The sequence below is a fragment of the Haliaeetus leucocephalus genome, unplaced genomic scaffold (assembly GCF_000737465.1).
Source record: "Haliaeetus leucocephalus isolate CR32 unplaced genomic scaffold, Haliaeetus_leucocephalus-4.0 Scaffold173, whole genome shotgun sequence".
Taxonomy (NCBI): domain Eukaryota; kingdom Metazoa; phylum Chordata; class Aves; order Accipitriformes; family Accipitridae; genus Haliaeetus; species Haliaeetus leucocephalus.
In genome coordinates this window covers 10,523,711-10,540,649 of record NW_010972609.1, presented here as the reverse complement: position 1 = coordinate 10,540,649, position 16,939 = coordinate 10,523,711, and the positions used below count along the sequence as shown (strand labels likewise).

Below are 16,939 nucleotides of genomic sequence, written 5' to 3'. Positions count from 1 at the left end.
ACTGCTACCATCAGATCATGCTTTTCATAAGGTGCCTCTCCTCTACCAGAAGTAATAGTTAGGAAGTACTTTTCTTATTGATCTGAGCTACAATAAAGAGGTCTTCAAACATGATTTCTCTGTAAATAATTTCTCTCTTTTGTGCAAGTTCCATGTCAAAGGGGTTTTTTTGTTTTTTTTTTTAATGGAACACAGTATTGCCTGCTGAAGAGTAAGGAGGCCTTTCAGACACTTTTGATGATCCCCACATACATGTTATCACTCAGCTGTTTGTCACAGCATAGGAAAAGCCCCACAAAAATGAAGATACAAACCACCCCACAGACTACAAAATTACAAATAATTTGGATTTAAAGCAGAAACAGTAACCAAATAGCTACAACTCTAAGATTTTTTGTCAGGAACTGTCAAACAACATATGAAATCCATAAACATACAAAATGCCAGAAAAAAACACCAGGAATACTTCAGGAAGTTTCAGGCCAACATGCTTCTCAACATCAAACCTTCAAAACAATAAGAATCCTACTGTATTTTTTAATGTAAATAATAGCATAAAAGCATAGAGAAACATCATTTCACTAGGCATTGTACAAATTCACAAACACCAGTTTAGAATAAGACCTGATGCCTCAACTAGCAGAAGAACAGCAGTGAAGCAGAGAATCTCAGAATTTCTTTCCCATTGGAAAAAACACTATCTGTGGCACCCCACTCAAAATAGGATCAGTGAAATTATTTGGATTAAAAATAGAGAATGAAGAAGGGTTAACAAAAATGAATGTTTCACTAATCCAGTTTAGCCCATGTCCACAGCTTCATTAGCTCATAGGGATCCTCCAAAACAGGAGGGATGCAAAGAGTAAACCAGACACAGAGGTTCTTAAACTGCTGCACTGAAGAAAACATGGGACTATAGCAGAGTTTTATTTAATAACCTACATGGAAAACTGAGTAACTCCTGAAGCTGCTCCTGTTCCTGCAGCCAGCTTGCCCAACTCCCGGCTCCTGCCAGGCCGGGTAATACAGTCTTCTCAACACCAGCAACCACCATCTGGCTTTGGTAACACCCTTTCCTTGCTCTCCCTTCTATCACACTTCACCAAGCCCCTAAGACAACACCACGAGGTGAAAAAGGAGTGAAGATGCTGCAGCAACCAGTGACTTGAAAAGATTTCATCCGTCTGAACTGTGGCAAAACCAAGCTATTCCCACTGTTACACTACGTAGGCAGTCAGCCTCATTACAGTCCCATATTGCTCTCTCCTTTTTTGTTATCATGTAATTTAAAAAGACATGCATAAAAGACTTAAGTTCTCCAAGTAAGCTTGCTTATCAAAAGTGAAGTCACCAGCTAGGCATAACCTCTGAGGCAGTCTCCTTGGCTGAGGGATGCGCAGGACATCGAATGCTGCTGCTACCAAGACCGCCGGCTTGGCCCAGCTCTTCCTCAGGCAGGCAGAGCTCGGCTCACAAGGTACACTCGGTACCGACCAGATTAAATCTCACATAAAACGCAGGTAATTCACCAACACCCACCCCCCATCTCTTCAGTGAACTGAACTTGATGCGACTGAATGGCATGCATAACGGAGACCACAAACCTGCTCAAGGTGACCAAAGAGTTGAACCACATCACATTTAGTTGGAACATGTAGTTAAAACCAGCCCCTTTCCACAGCGGCGTTGAAGCTCACACCACTCCTCTAACAGCCATCTAATACAATTTGCAGTGTATGGAACCATAAGGCCTGACGGACTTCTAGTTCTAACATTATTTAAGCCACTGTCGTGGTTTAACCCCAGCCAGCAACTAGGCACCATGCAACTGCTCGCTCACTTCTACAGCCCCCCCCCACACCCAGTGGGATGGGGGAGAGAATCGGAAAAAAACAAAAAGTCATGGGCTGAGATAAAGACAGTTTAATAGGACAGAAAGGAAGAAAATAATAATGATAATAATAATTATGATAAAATGGCAATAATGATAATAAAAGGATTGGGATATACAAAACAAGTGATGCACAATGCAGTTGCTCACCACTCACTGACTGATGCCCAGTTAGTTCCTGAGCAGTGATCTGCACCCCCCAGGCCAACTCCCCCCAGTTTATATACTGGACATGACATCACATGGTATGGAATACCCCGTTGGCCAGTCTGGGTCAGCTGCCCTGGCTGTGTCCCCTCCCAACTTCTTGTGCCCCTCCAGCCTTCTCGCTGGCTGGGCATGAGAAGCTGAAAAACCCTTGACTTAGTCTAAACACTACTTAGCAACAACTGAAAACATCAGTGTGTTACCAACATTATTCCCATACTAAACCCAAAACATAACACTATACCAGCTACTAGAAAGAAAGTTAACTCTATCCCAGCTGAAACCAGGATAACCACCTTAAATGATGCTGGCCTACACATCTGTAATTTGGACTTCCTAATTACAAGCACATTAGAACAGCTAATGCATACACTCCAAGTGTCCTACGTTTCAATGAACAACTACATCTCATTTTATTGAGCGATATCTTACGGAGTCACCTAATACTGAACGTAAGCCACGTCACAATGTAGATTTGTGGTGTACACTGGCAACCTCTCTGGCTCTCTTTTTTATGCTCCTCCCTGCTCTTATCTGTATTGCTTTTCTTGCTGCTCAACCTGTGAGCAAAAGACAGCTGTGTCTGTGTCTTGGTCTGATGAGAGTTAGTACTTACAAACTCAGAGATACTACATGGAGTTTCCAACCTGTGCAGGACAGCATTGCTTTGGAAGTTATCTGCATGAAACTCTCCATATCAATGGATACCACTTTTCTACAAGATTATATAGAGAAAAAAAAGTTACAGAAACTAGAATGAACTAAAGCATTCTTCAATTCAGTAACCTGCAAAACGCTATCTAGCAAGCTTTCCACAGCTTTGAGGGGGAATAAAAAGAAAGAATTCTGAAGGTCTATTTTTAGCTCTTTCCTGATTTACCCAGAGAAAAATACAATTTACTGCCTTCTGTATTCCTTTTCAGGAAGGGGGCGGGGGGGGAGGTCTTCCTAACACAGTAATAAAAAAAATGGCTAGGTTGTACAACTTGCAGTTTCAATTACTTATGACCCCCCCCCAATATATAAACAATTACAAGTTTCAACTGAAAAGTGGATTTACTGTAAGTGAAAAAGATGAGATTTTGAATTCTCAACAGAAGAGGAAGACAAGACCTTTTTAAAGGGTTGGAAATTCAGACTTAAAACCCTACCACCACAGACACACACCTCTCACTCCATTCCCTTCCCTTTTTTGACTATGCCATTTGCAAAGTTCTGTTCACAACCTGAACCATGGGGGAGTTGCTATCATCAGCTGCATGTAACCATGCTAAGTAGTAACATATTTCCTTGTCAAAGCTTCATGTGTAGTCATGAAAGAAGCTAGACCTGTACTGAAACCTCTTAACACATACACTGTAAATTCAGGCTATGCCTGCCAATCATATACGTCCTCTCAGGTAGCTTATAGCAACAGAAGCAACACATATCCAGATGGATTGCTTGCAAATTTCTAATGCAAATTCCAAAAAAACTTCTACATCATTGTAATAATGCAATTTTCCCTGCCGAGTAGTTTGTTTCTTTGTAAGTATGCTTCTAACACTTACAAAGATTTTTTTTTTCTCTTCAATACATCAATCAATCATTCTTCTTTGTAACCCACACCCTGCCATGAAAAGTTTCCAATCATGTAATAAAGTTCTACCTTATACTGAACAGTACAATGTGGCTTAAGTTGTCCTTAATTAGAAAGGGCAACCTCATCCACAAAAATGCCAGGGATACTTTGCAAACAAAACTTTTTAAAATTGCATCACAGCCTTTTGTATATGCTGTCAATTCACTATTTGGTTTTAGTTTTTAGAAAGTGACTGCAGTGCTGCAACTCTAAAGATTATGCAAGACTAAGAACTGTACAGGGACTTCTCCCTGCATACTAGCTAGAAAAAGGTCTTTGAGCAGCTATTTCAGAGGTAGAGTCTAGCTCAATTTTCCCTCTATGACAATAAAGAGCAAGTCAGAAGAAGCTACCCTAGTTACCAGAAAAAGTGCCTGATAAAATAATTAAATGGTTATGCAACACTGATTTTAAAGAATCATTAATACTGTCACCTTCGTTTGTTCATTGCACCCGCTGATCTGCTCAAAATAATTACAAAACCAAGACATCCAGAAAGCTGTAATGATTCTGATTAAGTGGTTTGTTGCTTTCACCCTGCCATCAGCTTTTCTTTAAATTCCTGTGATACAACCTGTGATTAATTCAATTCACTCGGTCTTGATGTACATTTATTGTATACATGACATCTTCAAATAAAAAAATATCAGAGTATGCAATCAAAACATTAACTTTATATTTTCCACATAAGGACATTCATACAGGAATCTTTTAGCATACAGAGGCTGTATACACAATTCCTGCTGCCACTAAAATGAATGTCTTAATGAAGTAAATACAAAACAGCTTCAACATGAAACAGTCATATTGCTGTAATTAAATAAATGAATAAGAACAATGAAAGTCTGTACCAGCAACAGAAACTATGAGCCATACACTTAGGGCAGCTTTCCTGTACTATGCAGCATGCTGGAGAAACTGAACTTAGGATTCAGAAGACCCTATAGAACCCTATAACCACACCCTTTACCTCCACACGTTCTACACCACAGTTCAAAGAATCTTGCAATGGTGGAAATCATCCCAACTTGTGCAGGGTGGAGGCTCGAGACTGAGCTGACCATGACAGCCAAAGAGTAGAGGTTTTCCAAAGTGTGGGTTGCAAGTCAGAAGTCAGCCAACAAAGGGATTTGAACAGTGTATGAATTATAAACACTATCCAGAGAACGGCCTAATTCTATCCTTTCAATTAAAAAATATAATAAAGCACAAAGCTTTCATAAACAGCCATAGGATTCCCAGTTCAGCCAGCAATCACTCTCAGTACACACAATAAGGCTATAGGTATTAAGGTAAATAATTATGCTTACTGAACATAAAATTACTCCAGCTCTAAAATTCATGGCCCAAGTCTAAATAAAAATAGCTGGCTGGCAAAACACTGTGCATACTTCTGGAATCCACACTGTAGAAAGGATGAAAGTATGGAGCAAATGAAAGCAAAAACCCCAGGCCTAGCCTTCTGGAGAGCAATACCACTCTGATTTTTCAGAACCCCATATTTTAATATTAAAGTCCTTTCAATACATACCTAGAGAGCTATTAATATACTAATAATTAGCCAAAGTTTATTTTAAAAACAAAACAGCAAGTTTCTCCAATTCCTTCTTTAACAAATATTAAACCATATATAACTGCAAAAAAAAAACCAACCCTCTACAATGTAGGAAATAAACATCCAAAGTTTGGCAGACTAAGGTAAGAAATTCATTAAATAAGAATTCTTGGAATAAAAACCATGATTCAAGAAAAGCTGCAGCTGCCAAATCTGTAAGCAAACAGTCACCCCATCGACAGACAAATGCCTTCAGTTTATGACTTGTTTCCTTCCTTTCAGTTCCTCCTCCTTAAGCAGAGTTGCACGTATTTCTCATTAGAGAGGACTCCCTTCCCCAGCAAACCTCTTCCTCAGACATACACAAAAAAGAATTCTTCCCTTTTATCCTGAAACATATAAACCCTCTGTCCTGCACTTCTATCCCCCCTTCCAGCTGTTGGCAAGGCCACCTGGCATAGTGCAAGCTGAAGTGGTGATTAGACCAGTTAATTCATTACTGGAATTGGGACTTTAACAGTTTTTAAAGTGGATCAGGTTAGCCATATGAGAAAATCTTTAGGATCACTTTCATTTTACTGCAGCACTGCTGCCTAAGCAACTGGAATCAGGGGTTTCAATCACTGTCTCTAGCAGCTGTCATTCCAGTGGATTTGTAACAGATCTAGAACCTATGATTTTCACATCTGGGACCTCCTCTAAAAACTTCTTTATGTAAGTTACTGTTCCACTTTCCCTGACAAAAGAGCTCAAAGGCAAAGGAAGTCCGCTGTCTCCCTTTCTAAAACAACAGTGCAAACATGCATTATGGACACATTGCCCTCTATTTAGGTATCTACCTTAAGTGCAACTGAAATGTACGTTGGGTGGAGTGCCATCCTTCATCTGTAAAAGTTGAAGGACTTTCTTTAGAGGAAGTAGAGAGAAGAGAATGGAAATAGCCAGAGTGATGAAAGGCCCTAATTTTTTTTTTTTTCACCGATTTGTCATCTAGGGAACCCAAACTTGCTTGTAACACAATCCCTTATCCCAACCCCATGAGAACACATTCCTTTCAGCATACAACATACATTTGTTCAATGGACAATACAATTCTTCCTACTGCAGTCACTAAAAGAGGGAGGACAGAGACAAGTTAACCCTCATCTGTCAACTGTAAAAGATCCTGTTGTTTTCCCATTTTCTTTTGCTTTCCAGAATTCAAGAATTGTAATGTTTCAAGAATTGTAACACGAAGAACGTCACTGTGAACTGAAGTAAAAAACAAGAGTGCATTTCACTAACTGGATATTTAGTGTAAACTCCACTGGATACAAATAATCTCTTGATCATCCATTGCTTTGATAGCATAAATTCTTCCAAGCCCTCTGTGGCAAATGAAAATTTAGGAGTTCATTCATCCATCATGTAAGTTTCAGCATTCATCTGGTTGATAACAAAACATACTGCCACACACACTCTGGAATAGTTTCAAATGCTACTAACAATGAATTTGAAGCACAACAAAAAAACAGCTGAGGACATCTGTATTCTGTGATTGTAAGGTCAGGAAACCAAAGGCTTTTGTTTTTATTTTTCTGGTACCGTTTCAAGGAAATCAGGAAGAGGTGGAACAGACAAGTGGCAGAAGAAACCATCAAGAATCTAAGGCAGCTTTTTAAAAAAACAAGCAAGAAAATCCCCCCAAAAGTCCTCAGCTTGCATCTTTAAAAGCATCCTAAACCTTTTTTTTTTTTTTTTTTTTTTTTTTACTACTTTGCATGTAACACAGGAAGGCAGTTGCACAAAATGTATTTTAATCAAGACTGCCTGGCAGAAATTTTCAAGGAAATGTTCTTAAAAACAGAATTGTTTTACTAAACCACTTTTCTGCTTTAGCCAAAGCAAAAAGACTTACAGAAAGATATTTAGGTCTGTTTCCAACTAAACAACAGAAGCAGCACTCAAAATTACTATGACAGGCGTGTTCTCAGCCACAGGGGCTGACGGGGCACGCCATTTCCATTACACAATAGATCCGAAATATGTGCAACAGAAGACACTAAGAAAGGAAAGGGTGGCTTATCTTCAGAATAGAACACAATTCCTTTACATGTACTAAAAATACAAAATAGAAGTGGAGACAAGCATATTTTAAGTATATTTAATATAGAAGTCAGCTGTTCTCCTCATGCCCATCTAAGATTGGCATACCCAGTGAGGCTGCTTCAGGAAAGCCTGAGCAAACAGAAGCACAGACCATCTCACGGAACCCTCCTGAACCACTGTGGATCTCCTTTTACAGTGACTTGTCCCATCCAGTTAAATGTCCCTACTTTTTGGATCCCAATTGCCCTCCAACTCCAGCTCTGAGGACTGATGGAGACATGTCTGTGTAAAAGCAGAAGGACCAAATGTTATTGAAGCATCTGTCCAGCCCATTAACCAAGTATTTCTATTCTTCTGGGATACTACTGAGGTCTTGCATTGAAGAGGAAAGCCATATTTTAAAATACACATGAAGCCTTTCAAGCAGGTTCCAATGACATACAGAGGTCAGCAAAATAAAAAAAGTTCAGCTATGCGGCCATCTCAGTATACAAATCCTGTCCAGTGTGTTTCACTTTGTTATCTAACCTTTGAAAATAGTGTTTTGCAGTAACCTGCCTTAATAAGGACTGTCCCTCCCTGACGCAAAATGCCCTGTAAGAAAGTCGTCAAGTTGCTTGACAGGGTTTTTTTCTATTTTTAAAATAGAAGTGACTTCTAATACCAGAAAATTAATCAGATGTGCTGACAATTTGGTCAACGGATATGACAAACCCTGAAGTTTATCTTAGCTCTGACTATATCCTTCCTTGTCATCTCACCAACCATTTCTCTCGAGCTTTCTTCCTTTTACATGTACCACATCAAGCTTACCTTTCTTCTTCACAAAGCATGATTCATGTTTGATAAAAAAAAGTTTTCAGTATGCAAATCTGATTAGAACAGGAAGAACAAAGTCCAGTACTGTTATTCAGTCCTGAAAACACAAGTCACAGGTCCAAGTGCACATCACCCCTTTGTTCAAAGTCATAAACAAAGATGATGGCCCATGGTTCCACAGAACCAAGATTATGAGTTAAATCCCTTCCCTGGTCAAGCTTGAGAAAAACAAAACATTATGTTGTATATAGTTTTAACTGTGGAAGACTTTATATGAAGGGAAAGGGGGGGAAAAAAAAAAAGACACACAAAAAAAAACCCCAAATACCCCCCCCACACATACACACCACACAAATACTTCCGTGGGCACACTTTGCCACCCACACATAATAGACACAGGACTATTTGTGGAATGAATTATGAAAAGAACAGTCAATTAATCTCATTCACTGATATGTCCAGATTACTTCACTTTCCAAGTGGAGATTAGGCCCTGTTTTAAGGCCTCACCTGTGAAACAGCAGCCATTCTCAAGGCTACTAAGACATGCAAGGGCAGACCTCTGTAGGGAAGTTAGTTCATGGATCCTAAGCACACTCCCTGGGGAGACGTGAACACTGGGACATCTATCCAATGCTCACTGCCTGCGACGACCTTGCGGCATTAAAGCAACTTCACAAAGCTCAAGTAACTTGCACCCTCTGGATCACAAACCCCTTAGAGGTCAGGTCAGTGTTCTGCAGATCATTCATATGGGTTTCAGTCTAAAGAACTTTTTGAAGATGGCCCCCAATGGAGCTTTACTTCAGGGTGCCTACGCCAACTGAATCAACGGCTGTGCATTACCAACGTCTTTCCTCACACCGAGGCCAGGCGCTCCCCTGGAACCTGCTACACTGAGCCATGTCCAATGGGACTAGCTAGTCCTCATGAAGGGAGGGAGGCAGGAGCACATAACCGCAGCAAGGACGGGGAAAGGGAGACCATGACGACCTACGGTTAGATTGGCCTGGGCTGCCACAAAATCTCCGCCAGATTCATTCTCAGAAATGACTGAGATACTGATAAATAGAAATTTTACGAGCCTTCAGCAAAACTTTGAATGAGTTATTTCACACCTCAAGCTCCCAGACCACACACGTAAAAGAGCCAGAAAGGGACATGACAGTCTTAAGCTGGTTAGAGCTGGCACTGACCTTGTTAACTTAAGGGACTTACCTCTTCCCCATTGCAATTCTGATGACAGCTCAGTAGGACAGTGCTGGGCTTGGGGAGCAAAACCACAAACAACAGTTGGTAAGGGAGCTTGCTGAAGGTAGCAAGTTAAGGAGGAATAAGTAATATATGCAAATAGTAGAATAGCTCATAAAAAATTATGCTTGTAGGGGACAGAAGCAATGCACAGAAGTGCAGCAACCTCGAGATCTCTGACCACATATTTCTGTAACACAGAGTGCAATTGTAGACACAAGCAGCAGCAACTACAATTGCAAAAAAACTTTCCCAAACTCACCTGAAGTCTTGCTGAAAGAGTATCTGTTTCTGTAAAGCCAACCTTTTTTCCTCACTCAAACACTGAAATGTTGCTCTATCTGAAAATGAAAAGGTTGCTTATGACTGCCATGTTACCCGTCTGCAGATCACTTATCTGTGAAACACAGTGAAGTTTCTTCTTCAAGACGCTTCAGTATCAATATGTAAATGACTCAGTACAGAGGTACACCTTGTACCTGACTGTGGCTGATCGCACAACCAGTAAAAACCCAAAAAACTAAATAAAAATGGCAATACTCTACACTTCTACAGGAAAGTGTGAAACTAAAGGTCTCTTGCCCATTAAACCGTAAGCAAAGTAGCATTTTCCTGGAAAGACTAAGAAACATGCCTTGAGCAGAAGCATTCCAAGTAAATTCTTTATCATTCATCAGTTTGTCCTGGAATGCTTCATAATTTCTCTGCGCAATAATATTTTAAGCCTCCCAGGATTAACATTCCAGTTCACTGCAAACTTGACTACAAACCACAAATCTGAAAGGGTTGTCAAGAAATTCAGAGAGAGTAATTACTGCACAACATACATCAGTAAGTAATTGCTTCTGACATTGTCACTTCATGTGCATTATTTCTGCTACATGAGCCCTGCAGGTTAGAGGAAATTCAGAAGGTAAGTATGAGAAGTCATTACCAAGAACACTCAAGTAGGACATTACTAAGCCAAAAGGCAGATAAAAACAGTTGTAGTGTTTTGTAACTACAAGATCCAATATTTTGAAGATTGGGGGGGCGGGGGGGGCATTTTATTATTATTTGCAAATGGCAGTATTTCCCATACAATCCATTTAAGATGTTCTCTTTGTGTAGTTTCTCTCTTGCAAAGAAAACAAAACAACGCAAAAAAATAACGACAAAGAACAAAAAGCCAAATCAACCCATCTTTGTATGCCTTCCTTTAATAAGGTGAAATTCCTATTTTAAAAGGCTTCAAAAGTCAAACTTGTAAACTTTAATTCTTTAGACACTGTTTTAGCATCTGCAGTCTATTCTCAAATCAAGAACCTGTAACCTTTGTCCTCCCTGACACCTTACTTAAGACTCTTCCAAATAAGCTGAATTTGTAACTGAATACTGAAGGGTGGAAGAATGAAGAGTTTTGGAGGTTTTGAGGGGATGATTCTGTAAAGCACACAGCTCAGTTTAACCTAAAATACAAATATGATAATCACAAGATTGGAATTATAGAAACATCACCTAATAAACTGTGGCTTCAAACGTAGTTCAGCAAAGTACAGCTGCTTCCCCCTTACATCAGCTCTCCCATTCTTTATTCTACATATCAGCTACCCTAGCACGTCTGCCTCAGTTCCCAAAGAGACAAAAGATCTTTTTGGCACTCAAACATAGCAAACAACTCGAGCTTCTTGGGAAAAGATAGAGGGGGTAGGGAGGAGTGGAATAAACTATTATCTGGATTAAAATGTTTCACATGCGCCAGTGTAAATCCAGCCAAAAGTTGTTGCTATCTACCGCCTGTCCACAGTGGCCTGTGTGAGAACAGTGTGTGGTCTCAGCCTTGGTGCTACTGGAGAGGCCCCCCACAGAGTTAACACCTTGGCTAGCAACCTCAGAGAAGGAAAGAAACTGAAAAACCTCCCTTTCAGTCTCAGAATGAATCCCCAAGGGAAGAGGCACACCATTAGGGAACTGTGGGAAGCTTGCACCAATACCATCCATACTATGGACAGAGAGGAAGAGGGGAAAAAAACACCCAAAACAACCCCCAAATCACAGAACACTTCAGCCTTTGGAAAAATCAAGCAATGGCTCCCACCAATGCAATTCACTTCTGTAGCAATTGTTGCTACTACTACCAAAGCAAAGATAAAGGAGTTCACTCACACACTATTTACCCAAGGAATAAACAGTATTGCAGAAGAGCTTCACTGCAAGAATCCCAGCTGGCTCCAACCCCAAATGCCATGCCTTAATTCCAAGATAAAAATGCCCAAAAGAGGAAAACACAAAACAGGTCAAACATCAGTCAGAAAATTATATCTGCTAATTTAAATTAAGCTGCTCTTCTTCCTCCTCCTTCCCTTTAGCTACCCCTTACAAATATCTCTGAGGCAAAAGAAAAGCCTGCAACTATTTAAATCTGTTGAACTTGGAAACTAACACAGGTGCTGATAACAGCATTGCTACATGGACTACCACAAAGGAAACTACTACCCCAATTCTGAAATACTAAGCAGTTTACTGGTTTATAGATGTGACAAATGCCTTCAACCATTTCATCACACCCATATTTAAGAGTTTATATTGATACAGAATGCTGTTAAAATAAACCCTACCAACAGGAAATGTATGAAGATAAGCTGTCGTTTTAAATCTGAAGCCAACAAAACAGAAAAATAACGACACTTCAATTATAGACAGAGGGATGAGGCAAGACAACATTTCTACCTTACTGGTCAGGAGAAACCCTTGCTCTAATATCAGTTTGTCAGATTCATTTTGAGTGGAGCTAGGTGAATACTATACACCATGTATCATCTTCCTTTAGAATTTCACACACCAGCACTAATAAAGTGGCTACTGTGCCAGCATACAGATGCCTTACTCATAACCAGTCCTGTTACGCTACATAATCTACACACAGAGATCTTGACTCAACATCATTAAAAACAAAATACAAAAATGGTATGAGAGATGAAGAATAATTAAAATGGTATTACATCACCATATACTAGACTAAAAGGAGATCTAATAGGGATTCTGAAAAGGCACGTGAAGGGTGTCTACAGGAAGGATATTTCCTGGACACATCGGCTTCACCTAACACTCATTTTCATCCTCCTTTAAGGATGGAGCTCATGATCAGATGGACAACTCAAAGCACCGTGATAAGGACCTTGGCAAAAGGAACGTAAGTCCATCTACTGAATAGATTAATTTTTGGACCAAACCTTAAAAGACCAGCTCAGACTGGGAAGAAGGGCAGAAAGAAAGACAGGTGATTGACCTTAGTCTTCCAGAATAAGATTTTTTTTAAAACAATCCTATTATTAAATCATCAATATTTTCTTCACAGATTATAAGCATTTTCTTTTTTTTTTTTAAACTATTTCTCCTTTGTAACACTGTTATTTCTGAAATAACTATTATCATCTTTATGATATGACATTGAAGACTACTAAGGCATGTGCAATGGAAAATCTGAGATTAGAATATGTTGTCCAGATATTTGGGTCTTGGTTCCATATTTTGTAATACCAACTCCCAGACTACAATTACACATACATGTTACACAATGGCAAGTTGATCCTTTGTTTTACCACTCCATAATAAACAAACTCCATTGACAAGTGATTGTTAAAAACTAACGCACCACAGAGAAGGAAAAGAAAACAAAATCTTTAGTGAAAAAGAACATAGAATGAAAACTCCAACAGTTCCATGTAGCACAAGTATTGCCACCATCATTCAGATCACATCTAACTAACTCAACAGATAAGAGAGTCCAGCTGAAAAATGAGATGAGGCACGACTTCATTCTCATTACCTTTCTGGGGCACAGTCATACAACCTAAATTAAGAAATCCCGTCATAATGTTGCAGCATTATGATAGATTATATTACACACAGAAGGTTTTTGGTAGTTGATGTATTTCATTATTTCCTGGTGGACACCAAGTTGACCATGAGCCAGCAACATGTCCTTGCTCCAAAAAAGGCAAATGCTATCTTGGGGTGCATTAGTCAAAGCACTGCCTGCAGGTAGAGGAAGGTGATCCTTTCCCTCTACCCAGCACTGCTGAGGCCAAACCTGGAGTACTGTGCCCAGTCCTGCGCTCCTTAGTACAAGACAGACATGGACATAGTGGAGAGAGTTGCATGGCCATCCAGCAAATGGCCACAAAGATGATTAAGGGACTGGAGCATCTCTCATATGAGTAAAGGCTGAGAGAACTGCGACTGTTCAGCCTGCAGAAGAGAAGGCTCAGGGGGGAATCTATCAATATATAAAAATACCTGAAGAAGGTGCAAAGAGGACGGAGCCAGGCTCTTTTCAGGGGTGCCCCACGACAGGGCCAGAGGCAATGGGCACAAACTAAAACGCAGGAGGTTCCATCTGAACATCAGGCTCACTTTTTTCACCGTGAGGGTGACCAAGCACCGGCACGGGTTGCCCAGAGAGGTTGTGGAGTCTCCATCCTTGGAGATACTCAAGAGCCATCTGGACACGGTCCTGGGCAACTGGCTCTGGGTGGCCCTGCTTCAGCAGGGGGGCTGGCACCGACAACCTCCAGAGGTCACTTCCAACCTCAACCATTCTGTGATTTCCTCTGTGAAGGAAATGTATCCATAACAGACCTCTGCAGCACACTTAAGAGATTTCTGTCATCACTTGTGGCACATCAATACCATCTGGAAATGTGGAAACGCGCCTCAGCTCCTCTCTTGTCCAGCTCGGCAACTGACACTGGATGAAGACTTCATCCAGTGTTGGTTTTTTTGTTTGCTTGTTTTGTTTTACTATGACCTTGTAAATATTTTCTATCTGCTTTAACAGGTCACCCGGTGGGAACACAATTATCAAAATAAGAAAGGATGCCCAGATAACCAGATCACTTCAATTTGGGGATAAAAAAGCCCTAGCGATAGAGAACATGCTATCTTTAACCCATGCTAACTACAAGGTCCTAAGTACACTATTTCTCGCTATGTTAAAAGAAAATAAACATATATACATATACTGTGCATATTCCATCAGTCAGCCAACTTTTCCAGGAAAAAAGTGTCACAGCTGTGCTGTTTAGTAAGCTTGCAACAAAGGAAAAATGCTATCGGAGGTGTCTCTCCAAGCAAAGTAACTAGACTGAGCATCAATTCATGATCTTACGCTTCATTTACAAGTCTGCAGAAAACGGGGTATCATCAATATTAAGGTTGAATACCTGAAATACACAGTTTCATTAGCTTGGTGAGAACAAAGTCTGCCGGCAGCATCCCCGGAGGCCCTGGCAGCGACCGCCAGTTCCCTGCGGCGGTGGGGTAGCGATGACATCATGCCAGGCTGAGCTCCGGCAGCCCCGACGCAGGAAAGCCCTGGAGAGACCCGCGGTGCTGGGGAAGCACCCCGCTTCCCCGCTCCCCCAGCCCTGCACCCTTCCAGCTGAAGTGCCAGCGCCTCCCTTCCAACAATGGACACTTAGGAGGCAAACTGTTTCAACAGTACAAGGATTCAGAACCTATTTTTCAGCACAGAAATAAGAAGGGGGGCGGGGGGGGAAACAGTGCACAATAACCCTTTCATTCAAACAAGAAAGCCTTCCAGGAAGTACAAAGTGTTTCAAAGCTTTATCCAAAACCCAGTGAAATCAACAGAGGCCCTTTCCATTTATACCAGTGGACACTGGAGAAGGCTATAACCTAAGACAGAATTTGAAAGCATTATCAGTCACACTATCGTGCATTATTACTAACACAACAAACTCAAGAAAATGCACCGGAATTCCAGCTAGCTCATATACTGTGACGTTATCATAGATTTATCCTCCTCCCCCTTGTTCCCCCCTTCTTTTTTCAAACCCTTTCCTCAAATCACGCAAAAATCAGTCTCCCCCACGAATACCAAAACCCATTCTCCCCCCCAAACCCACACCTTGTCACAAGCAATGCCATTACAGTATGATGGTGGAATAGCAGAGTCCGAGATACATTGCACACCACAGTTTTACATACTACAGATGTAGTCCTTGACCAGGAAAGCAAATACAGAAAGAACACCACGGTCCAGCTTTCAGACCTGCGCACTCAGACAGAATATTTTTTAAAAGGCACTGATGTCTTCCAGTTTACTACTAGATAGCTAGCTCAAAGTAATACACTGCTGGTTTTAAATTTAATTATGTGAGGACAGTTATTCATATTCCTATCGAGATCAGGGAGCATTACTGAGTGTGCCTTGCACCATGTTACACAAACAGATATATAGTAAATGAATAATAAAATTAACATCAGAAACTGTTTTCAATCTAGAAACGTTGTTCACTTGTGATTTAATCAGGAAAAATCTGTGGAACCTCACATATCCTTCAATGAAATCGTATTGCATTTTGTTCTCTTTGATTTCTTAAATTAAATTGATGCTGTAATTTAAAGTGCCATTATAGAGCAGACCGTTACGCTGTATTCACTCTTCAAGACTCAATTTGTAGTCTACAGTTATTTTAACATTAGTCAAACATGAATTCTTCTAGGGTAAGGTACTGCTCAGCATGAGGGACCCATAAGAAATTTTGTTTGAAGTCATTAAAAAAAAAAAAAAAAAAAAAAGAAAATTTTCATCATAGCCAAAGTTCAGGAGAGTTCAGTATAAGAATTCAGTTCTAATAACAAAAACTTCACTCCACACAAAACAAGTGTTTATTTGTGGGGGAGGGGTTAGACACAACGATGTAAAGAAACCCTCATGACACCTTATAAAAGCAAGCTAATTTAAAAAAAGCGGGAGGGTGTGGGGGGGTGGAGAACATATCATTGGTCAAGTTCTGAGCTCAAATACACGAAATAAGTACTGATGTTAGGTCAGGTTTTCACCACCGCATTCCTATGTCTTCCTGGACAGTTAAAGATGCTAAGCAACGATCTAATTTAACTGAAGCCAGTACAGTGAGACTAAAGCTGAAACAAGGTGCCGCTAAAACAAAGAACAAATTTTTTTTAACCTTAAAAAGACAGGTTTGACACAGTGTTGTGGGACAGACTGCTAGGGTTTAGCTGTGTATTTGGTGTGAACATTCTCATCGAACAGAGTAATTACTTCCTGACCCGATTTGTTTCCAGCTGCTGCTGGAAGAGAACCCTTATCCTATGCAACAACAAAACTCAACTGAGAACAAGCAAGAAGTCTTCGCCTTCCCTCCAGAATCTGATTCATTAAGATTACCTGCGTGTTTCCAACGCCCAAGAGCCTGACTAAAAGTTGGTAAAGGCAGCCCAGCTCCAGCAAGAGCGCGGCAGATGGCTGTTGAGACAGAGACGATCCGAAACAATGCCACCGCCCCCACGCAACCCTCGCTTCGGAAAGGCCGTTTAAAAGAGGAACTTTCTCGGGTTTTTCAAGAAGTTGGGCACACTTTGAGAACCACACGCCTGTGCACAGCCGGGCATTTCTGCACGCCAAGCTCTCCGGGCAGCCGCACAGACCCCGAGGCGCCGGTGCCGGCGGCGCGGGGCACAAGCGCCGCTGCCCGGG

General features: G+C 40.8%; 1 protein-coding gene across 1 annotated transcript in view; it reads right to left on the bottom strand.

Moving 5' to 3' along the window:
* DENND5A (DENN/MADD domain containing 5A) overlaps window positions 1–16,939 on the bottom strand; it is a 72,161-nt gene that overhangs the window by 54,899 nt on the left and 323 nt on the right. The window lies entirely within an intron of this gene.